Here is a 17,095-nt window from a genome sequence, read left to right as displayed (position 1 = left end):
CTGCAGTAATCAAAACAGCATGGTACTAGCATAAAAACAGACATGTACATCAATGGAATAGAATAGAGAGCCCAGAAATAAACTCAAAAATGTATGGTCAATTAATCTATGACAAATGAGGCAAAAATATACAATGGGGTAAAGACAGCCTCTTCAATAAATGGTGCTGGAAATATGCAACACATATTTTTGAAATGCCAGGTGCAGGGTTTAGCGATAACAAAACAAACACAGCCCTTCACTCATGGGATGCCCAATCTAGCAGGAGAGACCAATATCCAATGAGGCAACAGGAGACAAGAGATGTCAGCACAAAATTGGACGCCATAAAATAGATGGATTGTGTAAAGTGCTGAAGGCTATACAACAAAGCTGACCCCCAGGCCTGTAATGAGATAAGTCAACAAGAAGCAATTCAAATCACATCACAGACACTCAGCAAAGCTCAGAACCCTGCAGCACAACATACCTTTGTGGAAAATGGAGGAAAAAAAAAAAGGAGCTGAAAAATAGAAAGGTGGTAAAAAGTATATATAAGGAGCAGTGAAACATTTCTCACCCCATCCAGATCTCCAGCTTGCTATAAAAAAGGAAGATTCAGAGAGAAATAGTTTTGGACTACTAAAAATGATAGTAGAAATTAAACATTCAGTAGAAGTTTTGAAGAAAAGTTGAAAAACACACTGGCAGTAGAACAGGAAGGCCAAGAAGCAGAAAATAGGAGGAAAAAAAGAAAACAAAATTAGAGGATCAATCCAGAAAGCTCAACATCCAAATATATCTAATTCCAAGGAAAGAGAACATAGGAAACAGAGGAAAGGAAATGTGAGAGAGAGGGAGAGAACTTTCCAGAACTGAAAGACTTCAATTTCCAAATTGAGATTGCTGAGTCCCTAGCACAGTGAATAAAAACAGGCCCACTCTAAGACGTATCATAAAATTTCAGAATGTCAGGCATAAAGAGAAAGTCCTAAATATCTCCAGAAATTTAGAAAACAAAAAAAGTGACATGCAAGAGACCATAAGTCAGACCTCTCAACAGCAACACTGGGGCCTAGAACACCAGAACAACTCCTTCAGAATTTGAGAGAAAATGATTTTCAGGAATGAGAGTAGACTATTTATGTTTTTAGTTATAGAATGTCTCAAAATGTTTATGTCTCATGTAATCTTTCTCAGGAATCTACTACTTTTAGATATGCTTATTAAAACAAGGAGGCAGAAAGAAAATGGATGATAAGTCCAGAAACAGGAGATCCAACCGAGAGGGAAAAGAAGATTCCCCAGGATGATGGTGAAGGGAAACTTCTGGATGGCAGTTTGGCAGCAGGACCAGACAGGATGAAGGATTCTAGGAAGGACCTCTCCAAGAGAGAAAAAAAAGAGAAATGGACTCATTGTTGATTTTTAAAAAGTATTTCTTAAATTAATTATTAAATAAATAATCATTTATTTAGTAATTAACTTAAGAAATAATTTATTTATTTAATAATTATTAAATAAAATATTTATTAAAATAATTTAATTAAAATTATTTAATTATTTTAAACTCTCTGTTGGAGAGTTTGGTACAGAATTAGTAATAGGTACATGGAAACCTAACAAATGAAAAAAAATACAAAAATGAAATATAAACATAGTGCTCTGCATAAGTCAACTATGGATATTTATGTAGTCATTATAAGAACTGAATGTTAATTTAACTAAAAAGAAGTTATAACCTGTTTTAGAGAGTTGTAAGAGGGTGAGTGTGTGCGTGTTGATCGAGTAAGAGGGCCAAATTTTCATCTCCCGAGTAAGAAGTAAAAAAAAAAAAAAAATCTAATCCAGAAGAATTAAGACACAGTATAAGCATAGCATCTAAAAATATAGAGTAGCAGAAGAAATCGCTAAAACTGTTGAAAATAATTGTTCCTGAGGAATGGGAATTGGACACAGAGATAAAGAGGGTCAGGAGACTAGTATTTCACCATAAATCCTGAGGTAATATTTGACTTCTAAGACTATATACATGTATTACTTTGATTAAAAACTTAAAGAAAACGTATGTCTACACAAAAACATGCACAGGATTGGTTACGACAACATCATTCATAGTATCCAAAAAGTGGAAACAACTAAAATGTCTATCAACTAATGAGTGGATAAGTAAAATGTGGTATGTACATATGATGGAATATTATTCTTCTGTAGAAAAGGATGAAGTACTGATACATGCTACAACATGGATGAGCCTTGAAAACCGTATGCTCAGTAAAAGAAGCTAGTCACAAAATACCATGTATTGTATAATTCATTTATATAAAATGTTCAGAACAGGCAAATCTACAGAGACAAAATAGATCAGTGGCTGGGAGTTCAGAAGGTGGGGGTAAACAGGGAATAACTGCTAATGGGTACAAAGTTTTTGGGGGGATGATGAAAATATTCTGTAATCATATAGTGTGATGGTTGCCCAACTCTGTCAATATACCAAAACCCACTGAATTTCACTTTTAAATTTAATTTTATGGTATAAGAATCACACCATGATTTAAGACTTGAAGAACAATAAACTCTAATTCATAGGCTTGTTTGGAGGAAAAAGTAAAATAATGTACATGACTTAATCCAGAGTCTGGTATAAATATTAAAAGACAGATTAACGCTTATATAGTCTTTGCTATGTGGCAGGCACTCTTCTTTGTTCTCTACATATATAATTAACTTACCCCTCATAGCAACTGTATAAAATAGACACTATCCTTAGCACCATTTTGTAGATGAGGAAACTGAGGTCAGTGAAACTAAATACTTTGCCCAAGGTAACACAACTATTACAGCAGGAGAGCTGAGTGCTGCCCAGCATCTTTACTCTTAACCACTCTATGGTGCTCCCTGGGCAAGCCTCCCTCACCCCAAGTCTGGCTTAGTGCTCTGTGTTCCCACAGGCACTCTGCTTTTATCTGTCATGGTTCTAAGTACCACTTGCCTTTTCATTTGTCTGTGTCCTTGATTCAGTGGACATTCTACAAAGGCAGGGACTGTGCCCATCTTAATTACTGTCATTTCTTGCCTGTCAAATGTTAGGCGATAAGCAGTAGAGTGAAGCAGAGGTGTTTTTCCTTTGTACAAATTTCCTTTGTACAGTAAATGAAGGGGAAGTGGAGGGAGTAAAAGAGATTAAAAGATTCTAGAAAAGCATGGGATAATTGATGGAGTAAGGTATCTAAGGAAGCAGAAGGTATAAGATTACAATTATAATGGGAAACTATTGGCCTTGAGAAGATGAAAGAACACCTCCTTTAAGACTGAAAGACAGTAGGAAATGATGGATCTTGTGAGAGTAGAGGAGGCTAATGAGGCAGCTCATACCAGATGACTTGACCTCTCAGTTACTAAGAGGCAGGAATCTTGGGCCAGGAAATGATGCTGGAGAGTAGATTAGGCAAGAGGAGAGACGTTGGAATACATGTCGAACTTTTGGGGTCTCTTTAATATTATGATGAATAATATGGTGGACCCAGAAAAAAAATCACATACACACAAAATTATGTGTGTATTTTAAGGATCCACAGACCCAAGATTGAAAATGCCTGCTGTCAGTGATTAATGAAATTGAATAAAAGTATTTCTAAGAAGTAATTTGAAGGCAAGCAGCTTGAATATATAGCACTGCAAGTCTGTGAGGGTAGTAGCTAATGCAGTATTAGAGATTGAGGCTGTGGGCTTCACAGCAGTTGGTGGGGTCGGCGGGGGGGTGGTTTAAGGGGGCAGTAGAGGCAGAGCGCAGGCAAAGTACAGGCCAGTGAAGAAGTGACCGAGATGGCAGTAGAGGGCCTGTTGAGAGTGGGGAGTAGGAGGTGGGAAAGGTCTACTCTGGGTGTGGGTTATCAGTGGTACATTGTAGAGAAGGTAAAAACAAGAATAAAAAAACCAAAAGTCAGTCTTCTGTTCATTATCATGATGATGCACAAGCAATTCTAAACACTGACAGTGATACAGTACTCCTGTCTGAAAAAGCCTTGCTCTAAGACCTGAACAGTTGCCTGCCTCTGGGTAGATTTATGCCACTGAGAGGCAGATGGAGAGATTAAGATGGAGGGAGTGGTCCAGGATGTGGGTGAGGTGGTGGTGGGTCGCTGCTATGAAACCAAAGCTGAGCTGGTGCCAGAGCAGAAAGCCTCTATCAGCTGACTGGATGTAAGCAGCACAATTCAATGGCTTTCATCTCCTAGAAACTAGACATCATCTGGAATCCTAAATTCTTTTTTTGACTTCAATCTGCTGCTAGTCAAAACAACATACGTTTCACCACCTTCAAAAGTCAACTCTGCTCAAATCTGTACTTTGTTCCACTGCTTGTTTCACCCCTTTCATAATAGATGACATTTATTTACTTACATGTCTTTCTCCTCTACTAGATCATGTACGAGGTGTGATAAAAGATACGGTGAATGTTTAAATTTAAAAAATGTGTTATAATAAAAGACACTTTGCCATTAATCCCCCTGAAAATACTCCCTCTAGCTTCAATACACTTATCCCATCATTGTTGCCACTTTCTGAAGCAGTTCTGGAAGTCCTTTTTCATGAGTGTCTTTACTTCATCCTCTATCATGACAACATCCCATGTCACATATAGCTTCTAGTACGGCAATTTCTGTCAAATAAAAACATTACAGTGTGTCCTCATCCAACTTATGCACCAGATCTGGCACCGTGCGACTTCTGGCTCTTCCCCAAAGTCAAAGTGGCCATGAAAGTTAAACATTTTGAATCGATTCAGGGCATCAAGGCAGCCACAGCAGTGCAACTAAAGACACTCATGAAAGAAGACTTCCAGAACTGCTTCAGGAAGTGGCAAGAACGACGGGATAATTGTGTTCAAGGTGAGGGGGAGGATTTTGAGGGGGATTAATGGTAATGTGTCTTTTATTGTAATAATTTTTTTTAATTTAAACATTCACCGTATTTTTTTTTAATCACACCTCATATTCTTTGAGAGCAGTGATTGTGTCTTGCTCATTTCTGAATCACCAGTGCCTACAGATAGGCACCCAAGCACTTGTTGAGCCAATTCTCAAGTATATTTGGCTCTTTATAGATCCCTCAGGTCACCGATGACCAGGCAACAGTAAATACACAGTGCTGCTGCTTTCTTTCTCCCAGGTACAGAAGTGAGTCTCTGTTTCCATTTATGAGGTGTTACTGCTGGACCTTCATTCCGTCCTGAAACCATAGGGATGCAGAACCATATTTTTTTAAGTAGATCCACAGTTACCTCACACTTTTTTATCCCAAAGCCCATCAAGACATTATCAGTGGAGTCCTGCTATAGGACCCCAAGTGACCAGCATGGAAACCACCAGCCTTTGGCTGCATTGTAATGTGATCTGTCCTGTCACAGCAATACATGGACGCTTCTCTCGTGTCCTGAAAGAATTTAGGTGCTTCTTGAAACTGCTCTGCAACTTATTCCTGGGGAGTAATTATGCAATGGAGAAAACAGGGTTCGATTCACCTCCTTAGTCTTCCCTGGGGTGTCACAATATAGTTCTATATGAGATGAACCACTTCTAGAATGGACTGAATCTCCATCATCTGTTCCTGTTGTTGTGCCCAACCCCTAAGATGGCCACTGTGGGGTTCAGACTAAGAAGTGGCCCACCACTGGCTAATGGAGTAGAGAAACCAAAACTGCTTGGTTTAACATTTGAGGTCAGGCGCTGAAACTTTCCAGAGGAGAAATCAAAGAAGCAAAAGAAATAAAAAGGCAGCCCCCTAAACAGAGTACCCACTGGCAGGGTCCCACGACCCCAGTAAATACAGAAGTGAATGGAATGACCAAACATCATCACTGTAAGACCTGGAGCACAGCCGTATACCCTGATTTCTTAATAGCAGGCTGCCCCCCCCACCCCACCACCACCACACTGTCTCCAGGCAATGTGGAGACGATGCTTAAAGTTCATCAACATTACTCAGGGTGCTACACACCCTCACAACCACTGTTAGGTTATGAGCCCTTGAACACTTACATTTGAAGATGGAATTTGCCCTCGAGACAAGCATCTAGGTTTGGGCATATAATAGAGCTATTCTCTTGCTAGTTCTCTTAAATGCGCATTCAAAAATAAATCTGGTCTGTATGAAGGAATTTAGCTGCCCATTTTTTTTGGGGGGAGGGGGTCTCTTTTTATTTATTTATTTATTTATTTATTAGTTTCAGGTGTACAAAACAATATAATAGTCAGACATTTATCATTTATATCCCTCAGAAAGTGATAACCCCCCTCCCCCAATCTACTACTCCTCTGACATCGCATATCGCCGTTACATTTCCACTGTCTGTCTCTATTCCTAATGCTGTATGCCACTTCTTGTAACTACAAGGGTACCGATGGACACTTGTCTTATTAGGGAGACCACCTCAGGGATGGTGTAGATGCCTGATCACTGCATTGTACACCTGAAGCTGGAGCTGAACAATAATGAATGTCAACTACTATATATATATATATATATATATATATATATATATATATATATATATACCCATTTAACCATCACAGCTGTCTGAGTGATCCGCTGGTGCTCTTGATAGGAAACATCTAAATAATTGAAGTCGCTAATTGGGTTAAAGCGATCCCTAGCACATAGGTGTTCTATAAATAAAAGGGTGTGTAAATAATCTAGTGACCTTCCTTTTTTGGCCCTTCCCCTTAAAGAGGCCATTTTGTTTTGTTTGCACCAATAAAATCATTATTCGGGGACTCTTAAGAGAGGTTGGGTTTTGGCTGAGGCAGGGTTTTCCCAAGGAAATCCCTTTTAGTTTATTTCAGGAGTATTGCCAAATTTTCCCTTGGCTCTTTCACTCAAAATGAATAATTTGTTTATCTTTGCTATAAGCAACTAGAAACCTGGGCTTTGCATTCGCAACTGGGGTCAGAGAAAGAAGTCAAGGTAGCAGGCTGACCTTGCCTTGTGATCTGAACTCAGACAGGTTTAAGTAGCCCTGAGCCTAACAGACAGCTAGAGGAGAAAGAAGGGGAAGGAAAGAGAAAAATGCTTATGAAGAGGAAGTGGTAAGAGGCTTCTAAATTTCAGTGTGACCTGTTCTGTCAGGTGATTTTTGCAGGGAGGAGACACGAAAAAAAAACTTAAGTAAAATGTCCTTATAAAGACAAAATCTATTTCTTTCTTGGCTGGTGATTTGCCATTTTAGTCACTTCCTGCCTTGTGACCGCACACTCGGGGTTGACAAAGTTGTTCTGCAGATCAGAAAGAAGGGGTTTTCTGGTCACACGCCAGTACCATTGAGGACAGTTTTTCTACAAGGTAAATTTTCTTTATGTCGTTTTGTCATTTCTAAGTGCTTATGGTGTTTTGCTTGTTGGGTGGCTGTTTCCATGGATTGTGGAGTTTGCCTTCAGAGGACGAGAGGTCTGGGCACCTGTCACCTGAGCCCTATGAGAGCCCTGCCACTGCTAAACTGCCGAGCAATGCTGCAGTCACCTCATGTGGCCACCCAGAGTGGAAACCCTCAGCTCTCTTGGTGGCTTATTCTCCAGTTATCCACTGTTACCGCCCCCAAAACTATGATTTTTTTCCTTTTAAACCAAACCATGTTCTGATTTATTTCAATTGCTTTATTTCAGGAAAGCTGTTTACTGTGATTTTATCTGTTTTAAAACGTTTTCAGTAAAGTATATATTGATCATTTAGATTGTGCTGAATGAGGGGAATTTAACTTTAGCCGAATGAGGAGGAATTTAACTTTAGCTCCTATGGTTCTGTTTTACTAAAAAACTTCTTTACAATACTTTAGTGGATATATTAACATCTTGAGCCATATATTAGTGTGATCCTAGTTATTTGAGTGATTTGGATGCCAATGGTTTTTAATGGGTGTGCTTAATAACCACATGGAATTAGAGGCCACCTCTTCTCCGTTTATTCTCTAAAACTAAAAGCAATTTGTGTTGCTTAATTGTACTTTTTCATAGCATTGTCTGACCTACCAATTATGCTTATGAGCATACAAAATGACCGTTAAGTTCTGGATGAAAGGTTTCTGTCTACAACAGAAATTCTTCTGAAGTTGATATGGGATATTAATTCCAGGAAATTTGTTCAAACATAGACTTTGGATCTTGTAGCATCAGCCTTTATTTAATTATCATTATCCAACAATATTAAGAACCCTTGACAGATGATAAACATAAAAGCCATTTGGACTGGAAATGGATTTATTTATCAGCATACTTAGCAAAACCCACTTTTTCTTAATCAAGTATAGCAATTTCTTTTCTGAAACTACATCCTCAGGACAACGTTTTTTTAAAAAATCATTAAACAAAGGTGATTTATCCACACATTTTTATTTTAAATTTACATAAATTTATTATAATTGGTTTCTATTAAATAAAATTGTTTCAAGAATATCCACACAGGCAATTTTGAATGAAATTAGCTATTTACCTATAAATGTGAATTTCTGGACATGGCAAAATATGACGATCAATATTGTTTTACCCATCTCACCTGAAATAATGTGAAATCGGGAGAGGAGGACTTGAACCCTCCCCTCTCCCCCAAAATTTAAAAAATATGCTATGTGTTATTTTAGGTAAAAATATTAATGAGAATAAAATAAATTAGGATGTGAAGGTATGTCAGTATTTTCCCAATATTGAAAGGGAATCTTCTGGGTCTTGCCCTTTGGACAAGCACTGCTATAGTGGGATGGAGTTGTGCTTAGGGGGACATTTCATTAGCAATCTCAGGAATGCTTTTTTTTTTTGGTTAGATTTTAAATTGTATCTCCTTCATAAATTAGGCCTTGAAACAGTTGGTAATTGGGGAACAATTTCAGTGTTTTAACATCATTTATAATTCTTTTTCTAAACCCTTTGGAGAAGGGAAGGCCAAGAAGTAAGGTCTCATTCAAATGTATTTATTTAAATTAGAGAGGACTAACAAGTAGTAATAACACTTATATTTATAAGTATTTAGTATGTGCAGCCACTCGTCATGCATTATCTCATTTAATTCTCTAAAGTATCTTTACAGGTGAGGAGTGGGCTTAGATCATTGAAGGAACTGACCCAAGGTCACTGGGCAGTTGGAGGGGGGAGGGGTGGTAGGCAGCAGGCTTTTCGGCTCCATAATGCCTCTCTATAAGCATGTGTCTGTTCCACATCCTCCCTTCTACACTAGCATACTTTTTCTTTCCTAGATGTACATATTAAAGGCTTTTATTTCTGAAGCTGACTGAAGAGATCTGGGCACTCACAATTTTAAAAGGCAGGGAGGAAAGCAGAAAGAGAGAGAGAGAGAGAGAGAGAGAGAGAGAGAATATAAGAGAGAGAAAGAAAACATTTTGTAATAAACCCAGAAACATTTTTTATTTTTAATAAGAGATATCATTGAGGGTTTCATGTAATAGTAGAATGAAGTATTTTCTTTTAATTAATGCTTAATATTACTAAAGAATTGTGTGCCTTCACAAACTGGCGTCAACCACTTCCCCAACCTAAATTTCTTGTCACTTCCTTCTGCTCTAGCTGCTCCCTCCTCCCCTCACCTCCCTCACCCACATTCTGGGGTAAGACCACAAACCACCAGAAAGTTCTATGCTCTTTTACTTCTTTTTGTTCCAACTGTTTCTCCAATTGCTTTCTTCATTTGAAAGACGTCTGGTTATTTTCCAAGGCTCATATCAAGAAACATGCCCTTTGGGAGGTCTTCCCTACTGGATCCTGCCCCCATCTTTCTTGCCGGATTTTCTTCTGTGTGTGTTTGCTCAATGCTTTGATCTTAGAGTAAATATAGCAATAATCATATTGTTTTAGTTTCAAGTCCTTATTTGCTGATAGCCTGAGCGCCTTCTCTAGCTCCCCTAGCATGTAGTAGGTTGGTGCAAAAGTAATTGCGGTTTAAGAGGTTACAAATAATTGCAAAATCTGCGATTACTTTTGCACCAACCTAATAGTAGGTGCTAATGATATTTATTGCACTGAAAATTTGTCACAAGTATTTTTTTTCTCAGTTCCTTACATATTCAAGGAAGTCTTTTGATTTCACTTATTAACTATTTACTGATATCTTCCAGTGACTGCTATGAAACAAGACACAACAATAATATAATATTTTGCATTCTACCGTGCTTTCTCTTTGCCAAAGCATGATTCTTCATTTTAGCCTCAAAACCCTACATGGACATTGGCTTCAAGGAATATAAGAAATTGTCCAATGACCATTGCAAACAGGCAAAACTATAACCTCATTATTCAGTGAGCTAAAAGTTAGCTGCCCTTACCAAAGCTATGTCCCTGATAGTGGGCTTCTTTGATGACAAAGAATGCAGGACTGGATATCACTAACTTTTAGTCACTTTGGGTTATTCTCAGAAAATCCTCAAGTCAACTTCTCCTTGTTACCTAAAAAGTAAAGACCCCTCTGGTGTATACTGGCGAGACGACAAACAACTTTTAAAATCAGGTTAGGTATAATACATTAACAAATTTGTTTACAAAATTATATTTATGAAATCATAAATTTATAAAGTAAGATTATAAAGGCATTGGAACTTATGACTAATAGCAGATTTTGTAGCAGAGTGACATTATTTAGATTAATCGAATTGTCTTCCTAGTGTTCTTTTGTCTGCTAGTTTCCCAACTCACAGATGTCATCCAAGGAAATGATGCTATTCCATCTGTATATTGAACCCTGCAGAAATGAAAATAGAGTCCACCAAAATATAAACTAGTCAGTGTCGGCAGATTCCAAGAATTTCACGTTTCCCTGTTTTGACAGGTGGCAGTGCACTTCTTAAATAAAAAGTGTTCCTGTTTCACATTTTTTCATTTGGAGTTCTAAGAAGTTGCCATCTGATTAGATGTTCATCTTCTAGGGGCATCTCCCTACAGCTGTGACCACTGGGCTTCCCAGATGGCATCTTCTGGTTGCTTTCCTCAGTTCTCTCCTGATTCAACTTCCTGTTGTTTTGGTTTGTCAATTTCAGTCATTACATAGCCTTCCCAGTAATTTCATAATCGTTCCGTCTCGTAAGACACTGTAAACAGCATGGGGGTAGGGGGGAAGAATTTCAATTTATCACCGCAATAATAACAGCTAGTGCATATGTACTACTCACTTTGAATTGAGCATTTTTAAATCATTTAAACCATATTAATGCATTTATTCATGACTACAATCCTGTATGGTAGTTACTGATGTTATCTTCAGATTTTAAGGCTAGTTAATACATTCAAATATTTTATTACTTTAATTTTCTACAATTGAATCAGTTTTATATTAACTGCTGAATTCCAGGGGAAACCTCCTGGAGTAAGCAGGCAGCAGACCATAGTACTTATTTTCACCTAAGCCCTTGAATTGAACTCAAATAATCATAATTTATCCCAAATAAATGCATCTGTATTATAATTCCTTTTATTAAACAGACTATCATCATCAGACCATCATCATCATCATCATCATCATCAGTATTTCCTCAGCCCTTCTGTGCACTTGACTGAGTATTGGTTTTTACCAATTTATAGGCCGCTGCCTGGGTCACACAACATGATCTCTACCCTCAAAATCTTTAAAAAGTTTTCAGTCATAGAAGGTTCGAACACTTTTAGTCAAGTGGCATTCACATTTTCTCATCATTGTGACTGAGAGACATGAATACATTCAAGTTTATTATGTCTACAAACAATTTACATGTCCATAATTATTTAGTAATAGACAAATATAGGTATCCTAAAAACTGCAAAGAAACTGAAGATTGTTTTCATTGTGAGTTGAAGTATAAAAGTAAAAAGTGACCCACTTACTGAGTTAAAATAAGTTTTGTTCAACTTTCAGAGCCACGCCTACATCAGCCCCACCCACAAGTTATAAGGCGGCTTGTTTCTCAAATATGGTTGGCCGTTTTTTCTAGGGGAAGGAAAAGCTAAGATGTAAATTGAGGAACTAGCAAAGCCACATTTCTGAGGTTGCAGCATTGATTCTTGTTTTAGTCCAGCACCATTTACATGGACTGATTCTCTCTCTCTCTCTCTCTCTCTCTCTCTCTCTCTCTCTCTCTCTCTCTCTCTCTCTCTCACACACACACACACACACACACACACACACACTCCTTGACTGGATGAGCTAAAATGGAAAACAGATTATGTTCTCCACAGCAGAAAAGCCAAGACACCAAATTCAGCAGGCAAATTAATTATGCATGTGAATTTCAATCTCCCAGATAATTTGTTTTCCTTTTTTCTCTGGTTGCACTTTCAAGATGGAAGTGAATTAATGGAATAATTACTTTGCATTTAAATAATATCCTGCATTTTGATCCCTCTGGTCTGGCAGTCATCACTAAAAGCTGTGTATCCAAATGTATCAAGTAAAGAGGTGCAAAATGTATTTGTATAAAATGTGCGTCTTCTTCCTGTTCACCATTCCTCAGGCAAAACTGAGAACTGCAATTGCATTTTGGTTAGCCTCAGGGGTGACATTTAAAAATGTGGATCCTCCTTGACATTGTTGGCTTCCATTACCTTCACCAAGAGGGCCAGATTAAGAAAGAAGAGTGGAATAGACATTCCTTCTGGAGAAAGTTGGGTAATAATACAAAGTGAAAGTAAGAAAGAAAAAAAAATGAAGAACAAGTAAGCAGTTTTGCATTATTAGCCCCCTTTCTTCATCTTAAAAATGTGAAATGAATTTCCCTGTCATTTCCAGTGATTTCTAAACATTCAAAAGTTTTTACCTTTGGAAAGTTGGATTATTATAGGAAACTGAAGAGTTTTTCAGATATTTTTTCTTCCCTTGATGCCTTTCAAGTTGAGATTTTTCATCAAAATATCCCTGATCCTCTTTTCCTTTCCTGTGATCACAGAGAAAGGCAATTGAGAAACTTAATCTCTCTGGTGATTATATACAATGTTTATAATATATGATGGATGTAATATCATATATAATGTCAGGGATTTTTAAAATATAGCTAACATACAATACTATATCAGTTTCAGGTATATACCATAGTTATTCATCATTTATATTCCTAAAAAAGTGATCACCGTGATAAGTCCAGCAACCATCGGACACTGGACCACACTATCACAATATTATTGATTATATTTCCTTTGCTGTACATTACATCCCCATGACTTATTTGTTTTATAACTGGAAATTTGAACCTCTTATTCTCCTTCACATTTTGCCCCCATTTAAAATTTTCAATTACAGCTAGTGTTCAATATTATTTTGTATTAATTTCAGTTGTACAGAATAGTGGTTAGACATTTGCATAATTTAAGAAATAATCCCCCTGACTGTCAGTACCCACCTGGCACTATATACAGTTGTCACTGTATTATTGATTATATTCCCTATGCTTTACTTTACATCCCCATGACTATTTTGTAACAACCAATTTGTACTTCTTAATCCCTTCCTGTTTTTCACCTGCTCCTTCTACATCCCTCCCATCAGGCAACCATCAAAATATTCTCTGTATCTAGGAGTGTGTTTCTGTTTTGTTTGTTTTTTGTTCTTTAGATTCCACATATAAGTGAAATCACATTGCATCTGTCTTTCTCTGTTTGACATACGCCACTCAGTACAATACCCCCAGGTCCATCCATGCCACAACAGATGGAGAGAACACATTCCCTTCCCTGGCTGAGCAATGTTCCATTGTATATCTATGTATGTACCCCTCCTCTTTAACCATTCATCCCTCAATGTACACCCAGGCTGTCTTTACACCTTGGCAATTGTAAATAGTGCTACAATGAACACATGGATGCACATGTCCCCTTAAAGTTGAATTTTGTGTTTCTTTGGGTAAATACCCAGAGGTGGGATTACTGATTTCTGCTTTGTCTTTTGTTATAGCCTTTGTTTTAAAGTCTATTTTGTCTTGTATAAGTATTGCTACCCCAGCTTTTTTTCTTTTTCCATGAAATAACTTCCCATCCCTTGACTTTCCATCTGTATGGACCTTTCAGTCTGAAGTGAGTCTTCTGTAGGCAGCATATGTATGGTTTTTGTTTTCTTATCCATTCAGCCACCCTATGTTTTTGATTGGACCATTTATCCATTTACATTTAAAGTAATTGTTGATAGCTATGTAGTTATTGCCATTTTATTATTCATATTTTAAAAATTTTTTCCCATCTTAAAGAAGTCTCTCTACCATTCCTTGTAATAAAGGTTTGGTGGTGATGAACTCCTTTGTTCTTGGCTGGGAAGCTCTTTATCAGTCATTCGATATTAAATGGTAGGGTTGCTAGGTAGTGTAATCTTGGTTGTAGGTCCTTGCTTTTCATCACTTTGACTATTTTGTGTTAATCCCTTCTGGCCTGCAAAGTCTCTGTTGAGAAATCAACTGACAATCTTATGGGAGCTCCATTATAAGTGACTAATTGCTTTGTCTTGCTGCTTTTCTTTGTCTTTAACCATTGCCTTTGTAATATAATGTGTCTTAGTGTGGGCCTGTTTGGATTCATCTTGTTTAGGACCCTTTGAGATTCCTGGGCTTGTATATCTATTTCCTTGGGCCACGTTAGGAAAGTTTTCAGACGTTATTTCTTCAAATAGGTTCTCAATCTCTTGCTCTCTCTTCTTCTGGTACCCTGTGATGCAAATGTTGTTATGCTTAATGTTGTCCCAGAGGTCTCTTAAACTATCTTCATTTTTTTAATTCTTTTTTTCTTTTTGCAGTTCCAATTGGGTGTTTTCTGCTACCTTGTCTTCCAAATCACTGATTCAATCCTTTGCTTCATCTAGCCTGCTGGTGATTCCTTCTAGTGCATTCTTTATTTAAGTTGTTATGTTCTTCTCTTCCAACTGGTTCTTTTTAATACTTTCTATGTCTTTTTTTTTTTAATGCTTGCTATCTCTTTGTTCAAATTCTAAGTTCCTTGAGCCTCCTTATAATTAGTGTTTTCAGCTCTGTATCTGGTAGGTTGCTTGCCTCCATTTTGTTTAGTTCTTTTTCTGGAGTTTTCTCCTGTTCTTTCATTTGGCTTGTATTTCTTTGTTTCCTCATATTGGATGCTTCTCTGTGTTTGTTTCTATGTATTAGGTAGATCTGCTATGTCTCCCAGTCTTGCCGGGTGACCTTATGTAGTAGGTACCCTATGAGGCCCAGTGGCACAGTCTCCCTGGTCTCCTGCTCCAGGTGCTCCAAGAGTGTCCCTTGCGTATGACCTCCTGTTATATTTGAGCCCTAATTGCTATTGGCACATCAGTAGGTGGGATTGACCATCATGCTTACTGGCTGTGGAGTTTGGCCACATCCACAGCTTATGAGCTACTGTATAGGGTGCTTTCCCCATGGAGCAGGATTTGTCCCAGGGGGCTCTGTGCCTTTTGAAACCACCCTTTGTGTGTGCCACTTGTGGGGCTAATTGAATGGTGCTCTGTTGTGGTTTGAAGCCAACCTCCAAGTATGTTGGCTCTGGGGCCTTTTGGGAGTGGTTCCGGTGCAGTTCAAGGTCAGCAAATGCCTATAACTAGCCAGGTACTACTTGCTAGGAGTTACAAAGCATGCCACGGTTGGTTGCTGCTGGTACTGGATCTGAAGGCATGTGGGAGGGACCACGCATGTGGGAGGGGCCACGCTATGAACTGAGGATGACTGCCACCAGTACCAGGTCTGAAATAGCTCCGCAAAAAGCCAGGACAGTTTGAGGCCTGCTGCCAGCTACTGGCTCTTGTAAGGTGCAGCCACTGATAAAACCTTGTTTAGTATGGAATTGAGTTTGGTTGGCTCTCAGTGGGTCACCAGGGTGGAGAGAGCAAAGCTTACCAGACCAATTTACCTTCAGATTTGGCCATTGGCATAGGGGGAGGGCTCAACACAGGAAATATCATGTCCACCTGCTGGCTGCACAAGGGAAAATGGGAAGTGTTCCTCCAGTCCTCTCCCTGAAGCCACACAACACAATCTTTCCATGTATGTCTGCGACACCCCCACATATCATTGTCCCTCGCCAGAACCCAGGGTGAGTGCCTATGGGCGAGTGAGGCTGTGTATGGGCCTTTTTAAAGGACATCTAGGTTTCCCACAGTTTTCCGTCTCACCGGATGGTTTGAATCCTCACTATTTTTCACAGCCAGATATTGTGGGCCCTCCTATGCCTGGCATAGTACTCTGGGCTGGGGAGCCTGGTCTGAGGGGCTGGGGTCCCTTGCTCCTCCACGGGGAACCTCTGTGGCCAAGATACCCCCCCACCCGATTCTCAACTGCCACCCTGAGGTTTGGGTCCAGCCCATTTCACATCTCACCCCACCTACCAGTCTCAACATGGGTTCTTCTTTATATTCTTAGTTATAAAACTTCTGCTCAGCTAGACTTCAGATGGTTCTCCAGGTTGATTGTTCTACAATTTAGTTTTAATTTTGATGTGTTCACGGGTTGAGGCAAGCATAGTGTTTTTCTACTCCACCATTTCAGATCTCTCTTAATGCCAATTTTTTAAAGCCTGTGAGTCTGAGTGTGTGTCTGCAGTTTTTGAGCATGAAACAAACTAGTATGATATAAAGAAGAGAGAGCAAACTTGTAGGCAAATTTGGATTCATATTCTAACCCTTTATTAAATGTGGAGCCTGAGCAAGTGTCTTGAAGCCTTCTGAAGCTCAGTTTCCTCTACAAAATAGGGGAAAGTCCTAGCTATTTCCCAGATCTGTTTTTGGTTTATTTTCCTCATCCCTTTCATTTCCTAATTTTGTCGATCTATATGTATATTTCACTTTGCTACACTTACCATCTCTACTGACTTATTAAGTCCTTACTGATTGCTAGGCATCATGCTAAGTACTTGATATATGTTTGTTGTTCTATTTCCACACAAAAGCTGCATAAAATTCATGCTATCATCATCTTATAACAGATGACCAAACTGGGGTTCAGGAAGAATTAAGTCCAACATCACAGGACCAGTAAGTGCCAGAGCCAAAATTGCCTTTACCCATTTTATAGTCATGGTTTCCTGAAGGTTCCAGAATGTGTATTTAAACTGCATTGGGTCTTCTAACGTCACCCACTAGCTGCTTTTAATAAGTCTAAATATTCCTTTCTGTGATTTGACTAGTA

At 38.5% G+C, this 17,095-nt stretch overlaps 1 protein-coding gene across 2 annotated transcripts in view; it reads left to right on the top strand.

Annotated features, from left to right (window-relative positions):
• The window catches only part of LCP1 (lymphocyte cytosolic protein 1), a 90,435-nt gene that overhangs the window by 28,790 nt on the left and 44,550 nt on the right, over positions 1-17,095 (top strand). Inside the window, exon 1 of one of the 2 annotated variants that reach the window (XM_019753557.3) lies at positions 7,183-7,320. The exons of the other annotated variant lie outside the window; for it this stretch is intronic. The gene's annotated coding sequence lies outside the window, so the exon portion shown is untranslated. Of the gene's footprint in view, positions 1-7,182; positions 7,321-17,095 lie in introns of those variants that run through there. 2 annotated transcript variants of the gene reach the window in all.

Source organism: Rhinolophus sinicus, chromosome 16 (assembly GCF_057876585.1).
Source record: "Rhinolophus sinicus isolate RSI-liver-muscle chromosome 16, RSI-T2T, whole genome shotgun sequence".
Lineage (NCBI taxonomy): Eukaryota > Metazoa > Chordata > Mammalia > Chiroptera > Rhinolophidae > Rhinolophus > Rhinolophus sinicus.
Note: the sequence above shows the minus strand (reverse complement) of the source record. Positions and strands in the feature narration are given on the sequence as shown.